This window comes from Megascapheus bottae, chromosome 1 (assembly GCF_031878675.1).
Source record: "Megascapheus bottae isolate mThoBot1 chromosome 1, mThoBot2.hap1, whole genome shotgun sequence".
Taxonomy (NCBI): Eukaryota; Metazoa; Chordata; class Mammalia; order Rodentia; family Geomyidae; genus Megascapheus; species Megascapheus bottae.
This window is the reverse complement of record NC_143509.1, coordinates 53941894-53948402: the sequence shown is the minus strand read 5'-3', so window position 1 is coordinate 53948402 and position 6509 is coordinate 53941894. Positions and strand designations below refer to the sequence as shown.

At 45.8% G+C, this 6509-nt stretch overlaps 2 pseudogenes; both read right to left on the bottom strand.

Annotated features, from left to right (window-relative positions):
- Positions 1-986: 986 nt before the first annotated feature.
- On the bottom strand, positions 987-4718 carry LOC150069181 (pre-mRNA-splicing factor SLU7-like; annotated as a pseudogene).
- A 245-nt stretch (positions 4719-4963) lies between these two features.
- On the bottom strand, positions 4964-5772 carry LOC150069180 (pre-mRNA-splicing factor SLU7 pseudogene; annotated as a pseudogene).
- Positions 5773-6509: the final 737 nt, after the last annotated feature.

Below are 6509 nucleotides of genomic sequence, written 5' to 3'. Positions count from 1 at the left end.
CAGAAAACACTAGAGATAAGAGCAAGAGCACCAAGATAGTTCCTACCACAGTACCACTGGGTACTGTGTACTTCCTCCTCTCTTGCACAGAGTAGTACTCTGCGGAAAGGAATCTCACCCCTGCCTCTCCATCACTTGCACATGCGCCCTCCACAGTCTCCCTCATAGATTTCCTCTACTCCCCTGGTTCTGCAGTGACGGATTATTACCTGGTAGAGCAGTGAGAAGGATGAACAGATGCTCAGGTTCCCTTTTATCTCCTTGGGAGACTGAGAAATCCCACAGGTGACCAACTCTTATGAAAAACTTCGTTTAAAAATAAGACAAGGATGGGGCCGGGAGTTTGGCCTAGTGGTAGAGTGCTTGCCTAGCATGCACAAAGACCTGGGTTCGATTTCTCGGTACCACATACATAAAAAAAGCCAGAGTGGTGCTGTGGCTCAAGTGGCAGAGTGCTAGCCTTGAAAAAGTCCAAGGTCAATGCTTAGGCCCTGAGTTAAAGCCCCAGCACTGGGAAAAAGAAAAAAGAAAAAGAAAGAAGACAAAACACTTCCCAGAAGACAACACATAGAGAATCATAGTCAGGGTAGATCCGTTGTTTTTCTCTCTTTTCTCCCTTCCTCTCCTTCTTTTTCCTTTCGTAGGTCAGTACTGGGAATCAGGACCTGTGTTCTGTCCTTTTGCTTTTTCACCCAAGGCTCTACCATTTGATCCGTAGCTCTACTTCCAGCTTGGTATCTAGAGATAAAAGTATCATGGACTTTTCTGTGCAGGCTGACTTTGAACCTTGACTCACATATTTCAGCCATGTGAGTAACGAGGATTACAGATACCAACCATCAGTGCTTAGCTTCTACCTTTCTTCTTTGAGCCAATGTTTATGAGCTTCTGCATGTGAAGTATGGTTTCTGGAATAATTCATGGCCACTACCCTCAGAACTTTTTGGTGTCGTTGGAAAGACAAAACAGAAATAGAAAATCTTCGGTCACAGCTGAAGAGCTGTTGCAAGGCTAAGCTTTAACATTAGTATCATGGATTTAGAAGAGGAGGAGGCCTGAGGTGGAAAAGGCTTTCCAGAGGAGGAGAGGAGCCCAAGCCATGCCTCTGAGATGGGCAGGCTGAGACAGGCCTTCCCAAGCAAGGAAAGCTCCTGGAAGAGAAGGCAGAGTGGGGAAATGCTGTTGTGTTTGCAGGGACAGAGAATAGAGCACGCTGGACAGCATGCCCTGCAGATGAGCTGAAGAACGGAAGGCGGTAGAGAGAGAGAGGCACCAGGCTGAGAGAGGCACCTGGCTTCTTCTCCTCTGGGATGTGCTGATTCCTGTGTTCCACTTGCATCTCCATTAGCTGCTGTGCGACCCACTCTTGCTTTATTTCTAGCAGGTGGGAAAAACTATAACATGTGGCCCAGGGTCCATGAGAGACACACTAGACTTAACCGTTCCACTGAAGCATGTTCTTGGTCAGGCCACCAGAAAGCAAAGAACTCCTGGGTTGTGTGGGAGTGCCAACACTCTGTCTGCAGTGGACCTTAGTGTTGTGAAGGAGCACCCAAGCAAGCACCCAGCCAAGTGAGAGGGTCCTGAGCTGTGCAGTCAGGCTCATAGCTTATAGCTTACAACTCTGTTGGTGGGAGCAGTGTTCGAAGTTGCAGGTAGTAGTTTCCCTGCTGAGCCAGCGCCCTGACACAGGAGAGCTGTTGGTGACCAAGGCAGTCTTGTTTCTGCCTTCCTTCCTTCTTTTTCATTCCTCCTCTCCCCCCTTACTCTCTTTCTTTCTTTCTTTCTTTCTTTCTTTCTTTCTTTCTTTCTTTCTTTCTTTTCTTTCTTTCTCTCTTCATTGCTTTCCTTCCCTTCCCTTTCTTTTCCTCCCCCTCTCTTTCCCTCCCTCCCTCCCTCCCTCCTCCCTTCTTTCCTTCCTTCTTTCCTTCCTTCCTTCCTTCCTTCCTTCCTTCCTTCCTTCCTTCCTTCCTGCCTTCCTTCCTTCCTGCCTTCCTTCCTTCCTGCCTTCCTTCCTTCCTTTCCTTTCCTTTCCTTTCCTTTTTGGCAGTACTAAGTTTTCACCTCAAGTTCTTGTACTTTCTGGATAACAGATCTACCACTTAAGCAAACCCCAGGTCTTTTTGCTTTTAGTTTGTTGTTCAAATAAGGTCTCCCAGTTTTGTCCAGCCCTAGCCAGGGACCAAGCATCTCCTAACTCCATTTCCCAAGTAGCTGAGCCCACAGGTTTGTGTCAGTACATCCCCACATCCAGCTTATTTTTGAGATAGGGTCTTGCTAACATTTGCCAGGCTGGCCTCCAATTTTCCATGTTCCTACTTCCTGGGTAGATGAGATTACAGATGTGTGACACCATGTCCAGTTTAGGAGCAGCCTTGAAAGAAATCCTACAGAGAATCCAAGTGCTTAAAAACATATTAACATGATGAAGAAGTCTCATTTTTTTCCAATAATGGGGCTTGAATTCAGGGCCTGAGCATTGTCCTTGGGTTTTTTCAAGGCTAGAGCCCTACCACTTGAGCCACAGTACCACTTTCAGCTTTTTCTGTTTGTGGTATTGAGGAATAGAACCCGGCCCAAACTCCTGCCCCCCCCCACCCTCAGCCATGTTTGACTTTTGACTTTGATAAGGGATAGACAGCAGGCCATGAAAAGACTTCAAGCAGAGAATAAGACCATCTGATACACGTTTTACGACCACATCCTGTAGCTGCTGGGTATAGTCTGTCCTGGAGAGGGACAGAGTAGTATACAGGGAGCTAATTTAAGGAAATGACTGGAATCATCCAGACATGCACTAGTGAGATCTAGACCCAGAGCCAGGCCCCAAGAATGAAGAATAGAGTTGGATTTTCCTTGTTTACTCTTTTATTCATTTAAAATTTTTAATTATATTCCAATTGTCTTTAGTTGTTCAAAACGATTACAATTAAACATGTCAGTGGGGTTGGATTTTTGGAAACATTTTCTTTTTGCCAGTCCTGGGGCTTGAGCTCAGGGTTTGAGCACTGTACTTGGGCTTTCTCAAGGCTAGAGCTCTACCAATTCAGCCATAGCACCACTTCCAGCTTTTTTTCCATGTATGTGGTACTGAAGAATCAAACCTGGGGCTTCATTCATTGCTAGGCAAGCACTCTCCCACTAGGCCACACTCCCAGCCTGGAAATATTTCTGTGTGATTCTCAGCAGGAATGGATGATCAAGTTGGATAGGAGTGGTGGAGACTGGGAAAGTTAACCATCTGGGCTGAGACTTGCCAGAAATGGCAAGAGCCGACAGCGAGCAGAACCAGTAGGGACAAAGAATGAGAGTTCTGAGGAACTGATTGACTGGTAGATGGCTGAAAATATGAATCTGAATCTTCTGTTTTGGAAGAGAATTTGAGAGTTATTAATGATACGAAAGACATTGGAGTAGAGAATGTGCATATAGCAAAAAAGAAAAAGAAGGAGGGAAGGAAGGAAGGAAGGAAAGAAGGAAGGAAGGAAGCAAAGAAGGAAGGAAGAAAGGAAGAAAGGAAGGAAGGAAGGAAGGAAGGCAAGCCTGAATTGGAAATCTTGGATTGTGACAATTTGGTCTTAATTTAGGCTTTTCACTGGTGCATCATTATCACCTTTACAAGTGAATATGTGCCTTTTGTTGTTTTTTTTTTTTTTGAGCCTTCTGAAAGCCTTGTTAAAGTCAGGCAGTAAGGACAGATCAGTGTTTTTCTATCTATGACGAGCAGCAGAAAGCTGCGGAAGCATGCCAAACTGTGTCCTGGACTGCCCTTTCTGAGTAGACACTGTTGTACAAGGAAAGAGGCCATTGGGTCATCTGGCCTGTGCTGCTTCATTCTGTAACCCTCCATTTCCTTCTCCATGGAGTCCTGGGTTTCATTTGTGCTGTTGTACAGCCCATTTCTCTAGTCAATATGCACAGTCTCTTTGATATGGAGCAGGTGGGTCTCCTCAGCATTCCGTGCCTTTCTCAATTTCTTTTCTTTTCTTTTTTTTTTCTTTTTGTCGGTTGTGGAGCTTGAACTCTGCCTGGGTGCTGTCCCTGAGCTCTTCAGCTGAAGGCTAAGCTCTCAGCCACCTGAGTAGCTAAGATGACAGGTGTGAGTCACGAGCACCCAGCTCTACCTTTTCCAATTTCTCCTGTTTTTTCCCTTCATCACTCTTGGAACTGCTCTTATAGTGCTGCTACTGCTCCTGCTATTCTTTCTTTTCTTTACTCTTTCTTTCTTTTATTGGTTGATTGTGAGGCTTGAACTCAGCACCTAGGTGCTGTCCTTTGCTCAAGGCTAGAGCTCTACCACTTGAGCCATAGGGCCACTTCCGGCTTTTTCTACTTATGTAGTACTGAGGACTTGAACCCAGGGCTTCATGCTTGCTAGGCAAGCACTCTACCACTAGGCCATACTCCTAGCCCTCCCTTTAGTTTTTCTTGGTATATATCCACAAGCATCTGCAGTTTCTTCATGACTCTTCCAGTCTCACTACTTATCACACACTCCTCAGAGTTAGCAGTCTCCTTCCCCACTTCTCCAGTGCAACAGGAATATTTGAAAGTGTGATAGCATTTGTAATCCCCATTGGCCTTCTTTCCAGTAAGATTTCCAGATGTTCCAGGTGTTCTTGGCTGCCATACTTTTCCAGGATGCTTTCTTCCTGAAGGTCTTCTTCTTCTTCTTTCTCCTCCTCCTCCTCCTCCTCCTTTTCCTTCTCCTCCTCTTCTTCTTTCTTCTTCTTCCTCCTCCTCCTCCTCCTGCTCTTCTCCTCCTTCTCCTTCTCCTCCTTCTCCTTCTTCTTTTTCTTTATGCTGGTCCTGGGGCTTGAACTCTTGAGCTTGGGTGCTGTCCCTGAGCTTTTGTGATCAAGGCTAGTGCTCTATCATTTGAGCCACAGTACCATGTCCAGATTTTTCTGAGTAGTTTATTGGAGATAAGAGTCTCATGGTCTTTCTTGCCCAGGCTGGTTTCCTACTGTGACCCTTGAATCTCAGACTCTTGATTAGTTAAGATTATAGGCTTGAGCCACCAGCACTTGGCTCTGAGATTCCAGACCCTAATTTGTTTCTCAGAGTCAAAATTCTGCCCAGGTATGTCAATACCATCTGTGTATTTCTCTTCATCCTCATCTTCACTGTCGTGACCTTTTGCCATCTGAGAATTTGGTTCCTCTTCTCCCTACTGGTGTTCTGGAGAATTAGCTTGTTCCACTAATTTTCCTGAGGCTAATTTTTCTTTTAGTTTCTGGGCACATTCTTCTACTATTTTCACATCCATTCCAGTAGTTTCTCCTTTCATCATGGCCAAACATCAGCCAAGACTAGATGTGCTCATCTCCCATGTAGAGTTATGTTAGTGCCAGGAAACTTAGCAGCACCTCACCCGGGTCTCTCAAAGCAGTCCTTCTTTTTGTGCATCATGGCCTCACAATTCTGGCACGTATCATTGCCATAGTTGGTGGCTATGGAATTATATCACTTTTGTGCCATTCTCTGGATGAACTAAACTGCTTTTGTTTCTCTGGTTGTGGCCTCTTGATGCTTGAAGGTGGGTCTTTTCGGTGGATCCATGTTCCACGGAGACTGAAGAAATGCATTGAGGGATGTGTGGATTCATAGCTTGTCCTTGTCCTTCATCCACTTCCACAGGGCATTACTTGGTTTGCTCTGTTCTTCTAGCACCTTCTTCATCCTCTGGTCTTCTTAGGTCTTCTTTGGTTCCTCTAAATTCTGTTCTTTGGACCCCAACATAGCACCAAAGAACACAGGTGCCAACAACATGATGAAGTGGCTTCATCTGTATTAAAACAGTAGGCAGTGTCACGTGTAGTGGCACACATGCAATCCTGGTCCTCAGGAGGCTGGTGCAGGAGGATCTAGGGTTTCAAGCCAGTCTGGGGCTATACACTGATTTTGACGCCAGCTCAATCAACAGAGTGAGACACTGGTCCCACCACAGCTACTGCAGAAGAACCTGGCAGCAGACAAGAAAGCGAAGCAACCGTGTTTACTTCTGGATTCCCTGCCTTCTCCCAGCGGCCATAGCAGCCTCTGGAGGAGCATTTAGATCTCATGCTCCTTTGCTCCTGAGGTATCTCAAGATCTGAGCTGCTCACCTCCCTGATTAACTCCTGGAGATGAGTAGAGTCATGTATGTCTCTTCGCTGTCATTTTTTTTGTGTGTGTCTTTGCTGTTAATCTGGGAACACAGTCATCTAATGTTTGATAAAAGAACCAAAAACTACAGTGGGAAAAAGCCTCTTCAATAATTGGTGTTGGCCAGATGCCCCACTACAGATGAATGGATATAAAAAATGTGGTACAGGCCGGGAGTTTGGCCTAGTGGTAGAGTGCCTGCCTAGCATGCACGAAGACCCGGGTTCGATTCCTTGGTACCACATATATAGAAAAAGCTGGAAGTGGTGCTGAGGCTCAAGTGGTAGAGCTCTAGCCTTGAGAAAGTCCAAGGACAGTGCTCAGGCACTGAGCTCAAGCCCAGGACTGGCAAAAAAAAATGT